Source organism: Urocitellus parryii, chromosome 11 (genome assembly GCF_045843805.1).
Source record: "Urocitellus parryii isolate mUroPar1 chromosome 11, mUroPar1.hap1, whole genome shotgun sequence".
NCBI lineage: Eukaryota > Metazoa > Chordata > Mammalia > Rodentia > Sciuridae > Urocitellus > Urocitellus parryii.
Genome location: NC_135541.1, coordinates 63,157,540 through 63,176,027, shown reverse-complemented (window position 1 = coordinate 63,176,027; position 18,488 = coordinate 63,157,540).

Below are 18,488 nucleotides of genomic sequence, written 5' to 3'. Positions count from 1 at the left end.
AACAAGTAACAACAGCTAGAATCTTACAAAGTTCGCTGGTGTTATAAGCTTTGCATTCCTTTGGGAAAGCTGTCTTAACGAAGTCCTACAGCTGTTTCAAATGTAAGGACTCATAGTTCTGAAATCTGAAATTAAGGTGTCAATAGGGCTGATTCCTTTTCAGGGATACAAAGGAAGGATCTGTTCCAGAGCTCTCTCTTTGGTTTGTAGATAGTCTTCATAGTGTTCATCGGACATGTGTCTATCCTTAAATTTCCCGTTTGTAAGGACCCTACTTGTACTGGATTAGGCCATACTCTGTTGTCCTCATTCAATTTGATTTCTTCTATAAAGACACCATTTCCAAATAATGTCACATTTGTAGGTACTGGAGGTTAGGACTTCAACATATGAATGGGAAAAAGACACAATACAACCCAAAGCAGACACTTAAATCATTTTTATTTTCAACATCATTTAAAATTTCACTTAGTTTTGCATAAACCCTAGAAGAAACATAAATATGTATTAGGAACCATAATTAGATGGTTCGTCAAAACTATATAGAGTTAATGTAATAAAGGAAATACTCAAATGTGAAGCTTTTTGGTTGTTTGTTTTAATTTTGACACGAAGTTCAAATGAAGTAGGAATTATGAAGTGACTATACATTTTTAATGAACCAGGAAGTGAAAAGTGACTAAACACTGCTATTCAGGTTCATAGGCAAAGTAGAAAGCTGCCTCGGATGCCTGATCCCTGCTAGTAATTTTTCACACCTGCAAAATCTGCACCCTGTAAATTTCTGGCTTAAATCTGATTCTATCAAAAGACTCACTCACATATATTTCAGAAAATACATGTATTTAAGAAAATAATGGGGGATCAAGTAGGTTACGATAACAAAAAGTATATTGAGAATAAATTTAAAAGATTTCTTCTAACCAGTAATCCTTCAACATTCACAAGCACAGATTTCTGTTGCTTCTCCAAGTGTAAATGTTCTGCTTTAACAGTATAGTACAGACGGTTCAATTATAAACAATAAAAATGAATTTGGCTTAGGGTTCTAGAAAGCCCAAGATCAAAGTAAGGTCCTCTAGCTGCATCATAACATGGCTGAGGACATCATGTGGTAAGAGAGCATGAGAGAGAGAGAGAGAGAGAGAGAGAGAGAGAGAGAGAGAGAGAGAGAGAGAGCAAGAGAAAATAGATATTCAAGAAAGCTCACTCCTGCTCTTAATCCCTTCATGAGGGTAGAATTGTCATGACCTAATTATCTCTTAAAGGTCCCAGTTCCAACTATAATGATGACAGTGCAATTAGATTTAAGCATGTGTTTTGGAGGGGACATCTAGGGCTTTCTACACACTGTGTCCAATGCACCAACATCTTTTGCCTGAAATGCTAAAATTGGGTCTTAACTGGATAGATAATTTGATTTCTTTATTCAGCAAAAGTTTATGGAATTCTTTCATATACTAAGCATTATTGGAGGTGTTTGAGGTAACTTAGTAAAGAGAAAAAATTGCTGTCCTTGTTGGGTTTATCTAGAGGAATTTGGAAATGTCTTTTTTTTTCTTCCTTCAATTTGCCAACTACACAACATCCAAAGTGATTTCAAATATAACTCTGATCTTGCCACTTTCTATGTAAAACTTGTTCATAATTTTCAATCACTCTTGATTAATGTCCAAAAGCCTTGATGTAACCTTCAAAGTCCTGTGTAATCTAGTTCCCATTTAATTCTGGCACCTCGTACACATTGCTCTCTTCACCTTGATCCAACCACATGGCATTCTCCTTTGTAATGGTGATAATTTTCAAATCTCTGCCAAATCTGCACATCTATTTCTTTTTCTAAAATTTAATTCTCTCTCTCTCTCTACTCTTCAAATGTCCATTTCCAACTCTTGCTTTATATCTTAGCAGAAACATCACCTCTACTTTGTTTCCTTAACCCATAAAGCTGAGCACAATATAGCTGTAATACTTATTTGTAACTTCTCATTTGAAACTATTACAAGTATTTTGTGTATAATGTCTATTTATCTCACTGCACTAATTCAGTGTGAACAAACATAGAGTTTTACTATTTTCTCCTTGTACCTAGAACACAATGCTGGATAAGTGGAAAGAACTTAAGATGCGCTTGTTGAATGCAAGAGAAATGAGGTAGTAAAGAAAAGAAAATGCCTTGACTGTTGAGAAAACCTAACTTAACCTATTATGGACACTCATCCTATACACGGAATACCCATAAAAACTCAAATTGAGAAACTTTATAGATGTCCTATATACAGGTTGATGAGATACAGTGGGTTAAAATGAAATGAGTTTGAACTGCTATTGGCATTAACTTAAGGGATAGAGGATTGGATGCCTGTCAGAAAACAGCGATTTACTATAAGCATCATTTTCCAAGTACATTCAATTGCAAACTAATCCCATAAAATGCTTCTCAAAAGCATGACACCCTGGTCAAAGAAATTTGGCTGCAAATATTTTCTACAACTTAGAGATTCATAATGCATATTAGGAGCTTTAAGGAGTCTTCTAGTAAAAAGAAAAAAATAATAAGGAACCTCTCTCTTTCCCTACAATAATTAATATCATTCAGGAGCACATGCTAGTAAATATGGGTCTAAGGTATGAAAAGTCTTTTCCACTCCTTTATTTTTTCTCATAATTAAAGGCATTTAGATAGAATATCACATTCTGTATTTTTTTTCCTTTATGAAAGAAAGCCGGAGGTCTCTTAAAAACTCCTGATTGAATATTGGTATATGAAATCAGAAGTCTTATGTCATTTTGGATAATTTAATTATTGACATCTATAGATTTGCAGTGTCATAGGTGGTCACATATGCTCCACATGGACTTACTTTAGCTTAATTATGATGCTATAGAACAGGAGTCTCCAAATATTTTTATCCTAGTATTCGTGTGTTTATTTATATGTAATATAAATGTACCACTATACCTTCAAACCATTCATTTTAAAAAAACACACCCTAAAATAATAGCTTTAAAGATTAAGGTAAAATAAATTTAACAAGAGGGCCTAATTTTTTTTCTTTTCACTATTCAATAGAACAATGTGCAATCTCCCTAGATTACATGATATTCCTCACCTTAGATATAATTCTTATATACCACCAGGCTAAAGCTCACCCAGAAATGATGAGGTCTACACTTCCTGTTCAGGAATAAGTGACAATGCCTTTGAAGGCTACTGTTTGGATTTACTCTGAAAATGACTCAGCTAATATTTATTGGATGTGACTTATTTAGGTGAATAGGGAGAAGTGAATTTGGAGGCTCTGAAGAAGATATTAGAATGTGGAAAAAGCATTTATCTTCATAAACTTTGTGTCAGGATCAAATGATGCATAATTTACTTCCATGATGGTGCTAGACCGAGCCCAACCTTCTTTGCTATGGCCTGAGAACTAGAGGGGCACAATACCAAAGGGATATGTTTTTTTTTAGAAGACCAAACTACAAAGCCCTTCTGATCAATTAGGGGTGCAGAAGATGAACGTTATGGAGGACTGATTTTAAGTTTTTTCTTACTGTGTTTTACTCAGGGAGAACCCTGAAGAGTAATTTCACTTATTTCAATACTGAGAACACTAACATAAATGCCTGGGCTTGATACTTCTTATATTGCACAACTAATGGGATTTGAGCTTGTATCCTGACAGAGACTATACTCAGAGAATCTCTCAGAGAGAATTGGTCACAGATTCATACAGAGTTATGAGTTTGAATTTGAAAATTATATTCTACGTGAACACTATTGCAGGATGGTTAGGTATACATGTTTTGAAGGAAAAGGAGGAATGGATGTGATGTTAATTTCCACATTAAAAAAGCTTAAAGCTATATGAACAGTAACAAGAAATTTTATCTCTCCAAACTACCATGAAATATAAATAACTGTACTATCTCAAATCTTGCCTTGAAATGCAAGCATTCAGCACAATGGTGCTATAATTAGCACTCAAGAAATTGTAGTTCTTCATATTAATATTTATATTATTTTCACATTCAGATAAATGAGAATTATCTGTGACCTAATGTGTTTTCCACATATGTAACTGAATGCTAAATTGGTTCTTTTCAACCTTTGATATACATCCACTTGACTATATTCAACTAGCAACCATATGTAAACTGACAACTTTGATTAAGGAATTTTCAATTTGAACTTGACTTAATCTTTAGTTCAAGTGGAAAATCTGGTAGTAAGGCTTTCTCTCCTCTGCAGTTCTGTCAAACACTGTGATCCATGGAGACAGAAAGGGGAAGTAAGCCAAGGAAATACACCATAAGTAAAAACTTTGCGGAATTGAACCCAGAAACAACCATGAAAGAAGTGCAGAAAAAAAATATGCCATCAACACGTAAAACCAAATGACTTCTGCATCCTGAATTGGCAGAACTTGAAAGTGAAATAATTTCTACAAATTAAAATTCTTAAGGATAATGAGTTACAAATAATTTATCCATCAATCTTGATTTTGAACGATATTCTAGAACAAACATTTGAGTTCTAATGCACTAGGGACAATTATCAAAGTTCTCCACTTGAGACTAGGTTAAAAATTAATCAGCAATAACTTTTTATGGGTTTTATGCATTGTATTAGTCTAATCAGCTGCTAACCCTGCAGGGGTAAAGAGTGGAATTAAAGTTGTCAAGATGAAGCAAATTGGAAGTGGGAATGATGAATTCTTCTTTTTCCTCAAACAAACAAACAAATAAACAGATCTTTGAAAAGTAATTTTTCCTTTTACAAAATGGAACCTGGGTTTTGTAATATAATATGTTAAAATAGATTCATTGATTGCCCTTTAAAAATCTGGAACAGTCCATGAAGTAGGTAGAGAATGAAATGGAACAATCTTTGCTGTCTTGGTGTTCTAATCTATTCTCTGTAGAATTACAAATGGCAGTGCTTTCCATTGTGATGCATTTCACCCCAAACATCTGCAAAAAATTGTGCAATATGTTTAGGGAAATAACACTCATTGTGATTTTATTTTCAGGGTCTAGGAGATTTCATATTTCTTAACTCTTTATTACCTTGGTATAATCAATGCTAAAATGGCCTCCTAAAGAATTTATTTTCTTAACATAAAAGTATGGTTAATGGAGAACACATGTAAAACTATAAACTTTTCTAAATCAACATAACTTCCCATGCATGCAGCAAAGATTGGCCATCATCAAACACTTTATTATTATTATTACTTTGGACAGGTTAAAAAATAGTACTCACTCAGCTTGTATCACTAGAACATGGCTGTCTTACCAAGGAGCATTGGATTCATTAACCTAACACCCTGAAGCCAAAATTGTAATGACCTATGGATTATAACATGATGGAGGTCACAAGAGAGCCATTTAACTCAATTCCCAACATAAGTTATTTATGAAAAAAAGATACAATTGCATTGTTTTTTGCATGAATGCTATAAAATATTTTTTATTAAAAATAAAAACAATGATAGAAAAAACAGAAAAAAGGGAACTTATCCTCAAGCCACCAAACATGTTTAACAGAGATGCAGCCCATTCTATTTCCCTAGGGTTAAAATGTGTGGTTAAACATTTGAAGAGGATATTTTACTTGGTGTTACCCATCATAGCAACACCAGCGGGAACAGCAACAGAAAATTGCCCATTAGTTTTTCCACAATGAACTCTTTTTTCTTCTGGCACACCCTTGGGATTCTATGACATTACTTCAGTGTAGTTATTGGTGGATGGATTCAATAATTGAAACTCTCTAAATCTGAAATTAACATTTTCCATGTCACTTTAGTATATAATAAAGATCATAAAATTTGATTTTAAGATCACTCTCTCTTCAACGCATAGGATTCCAAAAGGTAAGTTTGTAAATGCAAACTACTCTCTATATATTTTTGCATTTTTAGATTTGCATTTATTTCTCAAATTGCATGCCAAGGCTCCTACTCTATATAACTTTATTGTGCTCAAGGAAGAACTAATAAATGAGAGCTAACAGCTCCCAGTTGGAGTCTCCAACGTGTCTAAGTTATACCTAAGGCTATAGCCTATGCCCAAGGGAGTTCTCTGAAAATATGTACCCCGAAATGTATAAGCACAAATGAGAATTGGATGGAAGTCTTCACTGAGGTAATAAAAAAAAATTTTCAGCACCTAATTGAGCCAAGCACCAGGAAGAAGACGTCGTTCTTATGCAGAAAAGAAATCACAATTTAGTATAGAAGCTAGGAATTTAAGCTACATAGTGAGTTAATTTCAATCAGAGAAATATGTAACCACTTAGAACACAGAAGAAATGTGATTTGTGCATACAAAACATTGCTTGGATATTTTTCTTAAAGCTAGAAAAGATATTAGAACTCATCTGACTGTATCTTCTCTCTAAATGTTGTAAGACTGAAGTCTTAAGTGGTAAAATAACCCATGCTGGGAACCACAGCTCATCTGTACCACATCTTCAGTTTCTAAATCTAATGTTCTATTGATTATATCTGATACCACGTTGGGAAATACATGGTAGCATATCCCTAATTTATAATATCAATTTATGCACTAATTTTCCTATTTCAAAGACTACAATAACATGCAGAGGGTGTGGTGTCAGGGATGACAACAAATTTCCTACTTCTTTCCCTTTCGACTGTGCTATTTACTCAAGGACTCATTGCTGGGAGAACAGGGACTCAAGAACAAAGTCTAACTTAAAGTCTAAGAGAATAGGCAAAAAGAAAAAAAAAACATTGTATTAAGTACATGGAATAACAGATGGTAGCTTCCCCATTTAGAAGTACATTTAAAATCTGAAAGAATGGATAGGATTTTTGCAGGCAGAAACAACAATTAGGAAAACTCAATTAGCTGAAGTAATATTATTGAGCAAATGTTTATTGACTATTTAATAAGTGCCATGCCCAATACCACAAACTAGGTTTTTCTGCTTCAAAGTTCCCATTCTTCAAAAGGCTAGTGCAGTATGGACATGTAAAATAATCAAATAATCACATTAATGATTCTACTCACGTCGGGTGTTCTGTGACAAGGATATGATGTTATGGGGGGTTATGATGAAGAATTCTGGTCTAGACTGACAGATCAGTTTTCCTGCACAAATTTATGTCTGTTCTGTGATTCATGAGGAGTAAGAGTCAACAACGCTAAATAGGTACAGCAAAGGAAGGGATAACCAGGGAACTATTGGGAAAGAACAGTGTGAGAAGGGGCTCTGAGCCAGAGACCCTATTAGAACATGCTAAGGATTAGGTCTTTGTAGTAGATTGAGAGCATTCATTCCCCAACCCCCTAATTTTTCATAGCTCCCTAAATCCACACCCTTGTGCTAGTGGCTTTCTATGAGGAGACTGAACTTCATGCAGCTCACTCTGACCAACTGGACCAAAGCAGAAAAAGTGCTAGCATGCTGCTGTTTTCTTTTCTTCCACCAGGAGAAAATGCCTGGGATCATCTGCTGAAAGAGGAAATGTGGAGCAGAGCAGCAGTCTCTACTGAGGCCCATCCTGTTTACCTGGCCACCAGTCAGAGTCCAGGCAAGATCAGCAAAACAGCCCAGCTGATTTTCTGATTTTCACAGCTCAAATCCTGCTGAGCCCTCCACATAGCAGCAGACCTCCTCAGGTGGGCCTCATAGAACTGTCCAATTAACCCACAGATTTGTGAAGTAAATAAATATTTAATGGTTTAAGCCACTAGGATCCGTGCTTATTTGTTAGGAAGCTTAAATATAGCTATAGATAACTGATAAGGTGGAAAGTGTGAAAAATGGATTTTGCAGGGGTACATGGTGTACAAGAGTGGAATAATTTTCAGTATATTGCCATGAGACATCATGGTGGCTTATTGGGCTTATTGATGGCAGAGATGAAGAACAAGGCCACGGAATCAAAGTAATTTGGATTTAATTCTCTAGAAAATGTTGAACCACAAAAGGCTTTTAAACATAGAAAGAGTGACATGAAGAAACTTCTACTAATTTAGAAACATGGTTTCATGAATGGATTATGGGAGAAAAGGAATAGAGGCAAAGAATACAAGAACAAAAGGCGAAAGGAAAAAAGACTACTAAGTGCCAGAGGAACGTCTCTTCACTTCATGATGCCATTCTGAACGCTGTATTGGGGAATATGTTCTCATTTTTAAAAAGAATTTTTTTTTCTCGATATCAGTAGCTTCATTTAATGTCCTTTAAACACACAACCTCAAGTAGCTGGTGACTTGAGGAGTGAAATGAAATCCATGGATAAAATAAATGGTTAGTTACTTCCAAGACCCTTTTATATTCAGTGGTCTTATGGATAAGAATTTAATATAAAGATATAAACGTGTGAACATATATGGAATCAGCTTTAAAGTCTGCTTTTCCATTGTTGGCTAAGAGTCTTCTAGAGATTAAGAAACTAATATAGGGCTGGGGACATACAGCTCAGCATGAGCAAGGGCCTGGGTTCAATCCCCAGCACAGAAAGAAGAAAGGCAGACAGACTGCAGGATACCATCCATACAGTCAGGATAGAAATTGTACCTTTCATCATATCCTCATCAATCATCAAAACTATTGCTAAATCCAGTGGACACTGTCAGCAGCACATCTCTTCCTTAGTAGAGTTTCCTCACTCATATTTCATACCAACCACTTTCTTAGTTTTCATCTTCCACTAGTTTCTCTTTCTTTGGATTCTATTCCTCTCCCCAATGTCTTAGTGGAACTCCACAGGTTTGTCTCTGGTCTTTTCTTCAGAATTATAATTCCATTCCCGTCTTTGGTGATCTCATCCAGTTACATATATTTAAATAGTATCCATAGGTAAAAATTCACAAATTAATGTCTGTATTCCAGGCCCTTATCCAAAAATACCACATTTGCATGCCTGTCCACTTAAGTATCCACTTGAATGTCTAACAGACATCTCAAAATCAATATGCCTTAAAATAAATACAAGACTGCTTCACCTGTAACCTTCCACATCTTAATCGATGGTAACCCCATCTATCTAATTGCTCAGGGCAAAAAAATAATTATTAATCCTTGACTCTTTCTTTCATACCTTGCATCCCCCTACCAAACCCTTCTAATTAATTTTACCCTTGTCTGACATTGTATTCTCAAAGCAGCAAGCCAAGTTCTGGTTTTTAACATTTAAGATGGATCATATCATTACTGTGCTCAAAACCATTGTCATGGCTTCCATTTTCAGGCAGACTGAAAGCCAAAATCCTTTTAAAATCCTCAATGATCCTGCCCCTGTACCTGAATCCAGTCATCTCTTTAAAACTCATCTTCTAATATTCTCTCCTTGTTAACTATTAAAACTACAGGTTTCCTCACATTTCCTTAAACATAATAACAGACAGTTACCTTATGAGATTTGCTCTAGTGATATACTTGGAATTTTCATTTTCCATACATAGGCATCATTAATTCCTTTGCTGTTTTAAAATTGTTATGCTTAAGTGCCAATTCTCAATGATGCTGCCTTAATGTCAATATTGAATATGGCATTCTAACACTTGCCATAAACCCCAGCACTCCTGATTTCCTTTATCCTGTTATCCTTTCTTCCTTTCTTCCTTTTATCCATAGCACTTATTACCTATGAACACACTAAATAATTTACTTATCCATTATGTTTATTTATTTATTTTTTTGTCCCCCTTCTCTTGATTGTAATAATTTCTGTAACCAAAATCTTTGGTCCATTCAATGAAGTATTCTCAAGAGCCTGACAAGTAGAAGACACTAAAAAAATATCTGTTGAATGAAGGAATAAATTATAAATGATATGTCTCACTGCCCCCGACCTGAATCCCGGTACGTGTCGTGAATTGTTTCTGTGGTTAAAATTCATGTTTTATTTTCTTCTTGGCTTTTATATCAAAAGAAATTTTTAATGTGAATTAAGACTTCCTTGTCTCACTTTTCTTCTTTGAAATTTCATTGCTCACAATTACTGCCACTTTGTATGCAATATGGAGTCCCTGCCCTCACTAACTATAAAATGTAAGAATAATACAGTACCAAGTGTCTTGTCATATGTAGGAAGTGTACAATGACATATAGGAGTCAAAACCCTATAAGATTGGACAGGAACCTAGTTGAATGATTTACTCAGTGTGGTACAGGGAATCAATAACAGAAATACAAGAATATAGGAATTCTACTTCCTAGTCAAGCCTATTTTCATTAAAACTTACTGCTTAGAGTCTGAGTTAAAGTCCCAGAGATTACAACTGGCTTCTTCCAGCAAAATCAGTCCCCTGAGACCACAGGCTGCTCATCATGGGCCTGTTGGACAGTCCCCAGGGATGGAGCCCTCATCATCCCCTTTGTGCTCTCCAGTTATACTCAAATTGAGAACCCAAGGGGTCTGAGTCCATGCATACCCCCTTTTTTATTAGAGCATTATAGCTGTACATAGTAGTTGCCTTCATCCTAACAAAATCATACATGCGAGGGATTTGACTTCAGTTCATGATTCTCCTCTTTTCCTTCCCTATTTTCCCTCCTATCTTCTCTTCTCTCCCCCATTCTCTTTATTCTGATACACTTCTTTTCACTCATATATTTATTTATATTTAATTGATTCTTTTACTTATTTGTAATGTGAACTTCCCTGTGGTATTTTTATATATAAAGATGTGAGTTTTTAAGAATTCATTCTACAGTGCATCCCATTTCTCATCCCTCCAATCTGCCTCTCTATTTCCTTCATCACTACTGATCTTCCCTATATCTTCATAATATATTATCCTTCTCTTCTCCTTTTCTTTGTTTTACTCTAGCATACACATCTGAGAGAAAGCATTCAACCTTAGAGTTTCTTAGTCTGGCTTATTTCACTTAGCATGATGCTCTCCATTTCCATCCATTTACAGAAAATGCCATAATTTCATTCTTCTTTATGGCTGAGTAGAACTCCATTGTGTATACATAATACAATTTTTGACCATTCATCTATTTATGGTCATCTGGGTTGATTACATACTTTATCTATTGTGAATTGTGCTGCTATAAACATTGAGGTGGCTGTATCACTGTAGTATGCTGATTTTAGTTCTTTAGGGGAAATACCAAGGAGTGGCATAGTAGGGTCATATGGTAGTTCCATATCTAGAGAATAGGTTAATATAATGGTTTTTGAGGAATCACCATACTGCTTTCCAGAGTGATTTTACTAGTCTGCTTTTCCAACAATGTACAAATGTTCCTTTTCCCCCATATTCTCACCAACATTTATTGTTTGTATTCTTTTTTAAAAATATATTTTTTAGTTGTAGATGGACATCATACCTTTATTTATTTATCTTTATGTGGTGCTGAGGATTGAACCCAGTGGCTCACACATGCTAGGTGAGTGCTCTACCACTGAGCCATAACCCCAGCCACTGTTTGTATTCTTGATCATGGTCATTTCAATTAAAGTAAGATGAAATATTAGTGTAGTTTTGACTTGCATTTCCCTAATTGTTAGAGATGTTGAGTATTATTTTTTACATATTTGTTGGCCCTTTGTGTTTCTTTTTTTGAAAAGTTTCTGTTCTGGGCTGGGGATGTGGCTCAAGCGGTAGCGAGATCGCCTGGCATGCATGTGGCCCGGGTTCGATCCTCAGCACCACATACAAACAAAGATGTTGTGTCCTCTGAAAAAACTAAAAAATAAATATTAAAAATTCTCTCTCTCTCTCTTTCTCTCTCTCTCTCTCTCTCTCTCTCTCTCTCTCTCTCTCTCTCCTCTCTCCCTCTCTTTAAGAAAAAAAGAAAAGTTTCTGTTCTTTTTCCTATTTATTGATTGGGTTATTTGTTTCTCAAATGTCAAGTTTGTGAGAGTTCTTTATATATTTTGAATATTAATCTTCTATCTGAGGAACAGTTGGCATATTTTTCCCATTTTGTAGTTTATATCTTCACACTCTTGTTTCCTTTGCTATGCAGAAACTTTTAATTTGATGGCATCTCACTTATTGATTCTTGGTTCAATTTCTTGCACTTTGGGAGTTTTGTTAAGGAAGCCATACCAATATGATGGAGTGTTGACCCCATATTTTCTTCTAGCAGTTACAAAGGTTCTGGTCTAATTCCTATGTCTTTTATCCATTTCAATTTGACTTTTGTGCAGGGTGAGGGATAGGGATATAGTTTTATTTTTTTACATATAGCTATCCAGTTTTCCCAGCACTATTTGTTTAAAAGCCTGTCTTTTCTCCAAAATATATCTTTGGCCCCTTTGTCAAGTATTCGTGGCTGTAAGTATGTGGGTTTGTCTCTGTGTTTTCTATTTTGTTCCATTGGTTTTTCATGTCTATTTTGATGCTAATACCATGCTGTTTTTGTTACCATAGCTTTGTAGTATAATTTTCAATGAGTTATTTGTTGTATCTCACATTGCTTTTCTTAAATATTGCTTTGACTATTCTGGGTATCTCATTCTTCACAATGAACTTAAGAATTGTTTTTGCTAATACTATGAAGAATGTCATCAGTATTTTGATGGGGATCATATTGAATCTGTATATTGTTTTGGTAGTTTGGACATTTTGTGAATTCCTGCATTTCCTAGTTTAGCTTATAGCCACTAGATTGCTTTATAAGTGCATGCATACACTTATGCCCAAGTAGTGGACAAAATTCAAAGAAATCAAAGATGACATTGTTATGGTTTAGATGTGAGGTGTCCACCGAAGCATATGTGTGAGACAATGCAAGAAAGTTTGGTGATGAAATGATAGGGTGATGAGAGCCTTAACCTAATCAGTGCATTAATCTGTAGCGATGGATTAGGTGGCAGTAACTGTAGGCAGGTAGGGTGTGGTAGGGTGTGGGCATGCCTTTGTGGTATATATTTTGTCTTTGTTGAGTGCAAGTTTCTCTGCTTCTTGGTGCCATGTCCCGAGGCACTACATTTCATCACACTTTTCTTCCTTGATGTTCTGCCCCAACTCAGGCCCCAAAGAATGAAGTTAGACATCTGTGGGCTGAGCCTCTGAAACTGTGCGACCCCAAACAAACTTTTCCCTCCTCTAATTGTTCTTTTCAGGTTTTTTTTTTTTTTTTGTCATACCAGTGTAAAATCAGACTAAAACAATCATACTGACTCTATTGAAAAGCACACTTCAGCTGTGTGTTATTCCTTTCTTTGACATGTATGAGTACAGTTCCATATGCTATTTACATCCTCCTGCATTTTGTTCACGATTTGTCCTATGCATAGACAGTGAATCCTCACAGACTCTAAATAGATGTTAGATTGCAGGATCCCTCAGCTTCAATGCTTTAACTCCCGCATCTCATCTAAAACAGCATTGGTTGTGCTAGATGTCAACTTATAGGCAAAACAAAACAAAACAAAAAGTTTTACAATGAATGAATAAGCAAATAAGATTAAGTACTGGGAGTCTGTGGAATATAACTCAATGGTTGAATGCTTGTCTAGCAAGTACTGGGTAATTCTCTTGGTTAAATAATATCAAATTAAGGGTGGTTGAAACAATAAAACTAAATGGTAAAACAAGAAAAAAAGGAGATTCCCATTCTTATAGTAAATTATTCTTAATATTTAAGTATTCAACATTTCAATAACTTTTTAATCATTATTTAATCAAATAGTGCTTTAATGTCCACACATCATAAACTGCCCCATCATATAATTGTTTTTATATAGAATATTGGATTATAACTAGTTTAGTTAACTACTTACTTCAAAGGATAATATTTGGAGCAACAGTGAGATTCTACATTTTTGTTCAGCATAGATCCAAAGGATATAGTTCATTATGTTCATAAATTGTTAAGGACCATGTTATTCATTTTCTCTTCCATTTTCCAGTAAATTATTCTCTGTAATACATATTTACCTCTCTCAATGATCTAGTTTTCTGATCCAAAACCTTTACACATGAACCAGGATGGAAAAATAATTAGATAGGCCTTTAATTATTCAATATTATAATGAACTTATCTAAATGATATGTTTGTTTAAAGTATGTTTCAAATGTCTATCCATGTCAATGTTTTTACAAAAACAATAAATTGCTATAAAGAAAAGAGCACATGTAAATGATTTTGTATAAGAATATCACGGTTCATGAAAATAAATGTAAAACATTTTGATAGTGATAATAGTGATTATGTTAGATTTTAAAATTCACTTTGATGATGTTGCCTTCACCAGCCACATATTAACTTTGATGAGTTTTATAGCAGAGGATTATTGAAAAGATAGCTGAAAATTGATATTTATGATGAAGCACATTAGTAAGAGACTACAGCTCTCTTCCCAGAATGTGATTTGATAGCAGTAAGTCTGTGTTGGTGGGCTTGAGGGAAGTTAAATAAAAAGTGAGTTCATACCTCACTTTTTCGTTGACTCGTCCCGTGGTTGAAATCATATTGTAGTGTCATTTTTCTTTTCTTCCATTTATTTATCTGTAAAAGGGTAATAGTGGTACGTCTTAACAGCAGGTTTGATCACAAATGAAATAAATAAATACTGATATCCCTTTATAAATGTAATACTGTATAATCAGAGTGCTGAAAAATTTACATTTTTTTTTCCTAATGTCCAATTAGGAAAGAATTCTACAAAAGATACTCCATTTATCTGAATGATCTCTCCAGCATTAACACAACTCCAGGTGTGATTTTGTTTATTTTTTTTAAGTCTAGCAAGAAAAAGAGGTGTTTTTCATTTACTTTAATTAAATTTTTAGGCTCAGGCAACAGATATCTGGTGTTTTGAAGAATTGTTTAGTCAAGTCTAAAATGCATGCTTTTAAATTGGCAAAGATTTTGTTGAAGGAGAAGTGAAGATGAAAGGTGTAGATATCTGATAAACCACACCACGAACCGTGAGTGATTACAGAATGTTCTTGCATTAATGGACGCCAACAGAACAGGCCAAAGTAAGGAAGCAAGAATGTGATTGCTGGGTCATGACTTAGGACACATGATAGGGCAAAATATATTTGAATATTGGTAGAGAATAGAACCACAGGAGACCCTGACGACAACCCCAAGACATTTCTAGATAGAGCACAGATAAGCTTAGGAATTGTGCATTTGATAATTTTTCATGAAAGAGGAAGAAGTGAATTAATCTGCTTTGAGGGACAGACTAAAGATGCTAGGAAGAATGCTCTTTGGATGCTACTACAGAAAGATGAAACAATGATCAACAAGTCTATATGAAGCAGAATAAACTGCTTTTATGATGAAATCATTTTTAAAACTATGTTGAGAATATAGTGTTTTCCCTATTCTTATCAGCACTTAGCTATTTAATTAATATTAAGGTGTATGTTTAATATTGTTCTCTAATGTTTAGACATTTTGGTGATACTGGCATAAAAAGTAACTGGGATTGTTTGAGTTACATTTCCCTAACCCTGGGCAGGCCACATTTAGTCAGGATTATGGGGCCTGCTTTCAGATGTCACACTTAAAAGGATTGACAAACTAAAAGCATCCACAGAGAATTAGCAGGGTGTTGAGGGTGCTGGCCATGCCATTTGAGGAATAATTTAGGAAAAAGAAGCTCTTCTTCCTAGAGAATCAAAGACCTGAAAGGTCTCTAAAAGGTCATCTGCCCTAACTGCTTGACTTGGGAGCTTTTAGATTCTCTAGCGATACAACACAGAAGTTTCCAGTATCCCTGCAGAAATTCTCACTTCCCATGAGGCCTACTACTTCTCTCTCCAGAAACAAAGTACTGTAGTTGAGCTGGTAGTTAGAGTCCTATAATTCCTTCTTTCTCTCTCTAAAATTGTGATATTTATATTTAGCTGTCTGACAAGTATCTCTTTGTTCCTCAGAACACAAAGGGTCTTTTGCCTAGTTTTTAATATTCTAATATTTTCTCTCACACTATATATATATCCTAAGTTTATTTCCCTCCACATTCAAGACAAGTAAATCTCCTCACTCTATTGTATGGGTCCAATGACAGATTGTTCTCCTCCTGTCTTAGTGCCTAATTTTTGATTTCTATTTTCTGTGTACCAACAAAACCACCCCAAAACTTAGTGGCTTAAAGGAATATCTTTATTTATTCTCTTCACTATTACTATGGATTAGGAATTCAGCTAGGATGTTTATGAGCTTGCTGTGTCTTCATGGCGGTGGCTTATTTAATAGTCATTGTTCAACATTTTTATTTTATGAATGGTATAGTCTATCTACCCATCCCTTACTGATGAGTTTTTAGATTGTTTGCAATTTTTCACTATTGCAAATATAGCTTAATTAATGCCCTTTGCAGACTCATTTCGACCTCTGTTGGATAAAGTTTGTAAGAAGAAGTGCTGATTAAAAATACAAATTCATATAAACGTTAGTACAAATGAATACACTAAACAATAAAAGGTCAACCAGGACCAACACAGAGGATGGCCATTCCCAAATCCTCTCAATTTCCATTCTGTTAGTAAAGGAAGTCATGGTTACTATAATTTGCCCTTCTGTGGAATTAGTGAGATTGAGCACAATTTATATGTTTAATGATTATAACTCTGAGTTACATTTTCATATAAATTTCCCATTTTTTTTTGTTTTGTGGTAACTATGTAGGCAGTAGATATCATATTTGACAGCTATAATTTTTGACAAACAAAGATCTTTTTAAATTTTTTTATAATATATTTTCCCTAAAAATGTTTTTAAATGTTTTAACAAAATCCAAGGCTTTTTAAAAAATCTCTTATGACTTCTAGGCTCAGTTTCATGCTCCCCGATGTTATAAAATATTTACCTCTATTTCTTTTTGAGTTTTTTCTGCTTTGTTTTATATACCATTCAGTCTGTCTGGAGTTTATTTTTATGTATGCTATGATGGAGATTTTACTTTTCTCAAATAGCTAGCCAGCTAATCCATTATCATTTATTCAACAATATGTCCTTTCCCAATTCATTTAGAAAATGAAATTACCCATATATTGACTCTATTGTATCATAATTGATCTGTCTCTTCCACCACAAATATTAAGTGTCTTTAATTTCTCTAGCTTGAGTGTGTTTTAATATCTGGGCATGAGTCCCTGTATTATTATCAAAATTTCTGAGTATTCTTGTAAATGCCTTCTCTAAAATGATACTGAGGGAAAAAAATACATATAAGTGTGTCATACACATTATATTTTTTATTGAGCTAATTTTTTAATTTTGGAAAACAAATGTTTATGATATTTAATATCACAAAAATACTATTATACTTTATTTTACATTCATGTAAATATTATTTTAAACTGTTTTCATGGAATTTATTATGTAGTTATTTTCTTTTTATTTCACAATGAAATTTTTTTCCTATTATATTTTCTTATTGTATTTTCTCTCTTGCCATTGCCATTATATAAGTTTCAATAATGATCAATAAGTTACAAATATTATTTAGTTACTTGTTATTGTTTACATTGGCTAGATTATCTTAAGTATCGTAAAATAAATCTCACCTACTTTAATGTTTATGAAAATATACTTTTAAAAAACAAATTTCATTGGGATCTATAAATTTATAAAATGGTACTGGACACCATAATAATTGCTATGTTGTGGAATAAAGATTAAGAATAAACCATCTTCTGACAACTTGTACTTTTAATGTGTAGTGTACCTAATATTTTTAGGAAATTGTTAGACTGTGTAAAAAAGCAATGATCTTTTTGGTGAAACAGTGTTTGGCATCTAAAATTTGGATATCATGTTTCCTTCCGTTTGATTTTTATTATTTTAGTGTTTTTCTTTCTTGGATAAAATAAAACAATTTTAAGGGAAAGTAGAGAAAAGGTAGAATGGTGAGAAAGGCAAGAACTGAGAAAGATAAAGATGCCACAGATAGAGCCCAGAAGATTCTCTGGGTGATAACCAAAAAAACGAATAAAAATAGGAAACGTGTCACTTGAAGGATGAGACCACATTTCTCTTGTTTTTTATTTATCTTTAACAAGTGACAAAATGGCTGGAGCCCTCAGAGAGCTAATATTAAGTGAATAAATGAAGAATCAGTGCAAACCTTTGCACCAAGTGCCCATTTTTAATTCCAAAAGTGGGTGTGTCTGCCGCCAGATTATTAACACAGGCGCATTAATATCTTTACTATCAATACCAGTGAAATCAATCTTCAGCCTTTTCTCCATCACTGAGAGAATTTTTCAGATTGCATCTTATGTGAAGGAGAGATCTTGGACATAATAACAAAGATAATTATACAGTTAAATTGGCAAGGTCCCCAGTATTCCTGCCTGTCCTATTGAGTGTGTGTGTGTGTGTGTGTGTGTGTGTGTGTGCGCACACACTGCAGGGAACTCAACCTGGGGACTAGCACATGCTAGACTGGCACTTGACCACTGAGTTATGCCATCAGCCCCATATTGAGTCCTTGCTAAGAAAATGAGGTGGGAGGCGGGGAGGAAGAAGGAAGCTAGTGGATGAAAGGCAAATTTCAGACTGTTGTTTCAGGGTTGCT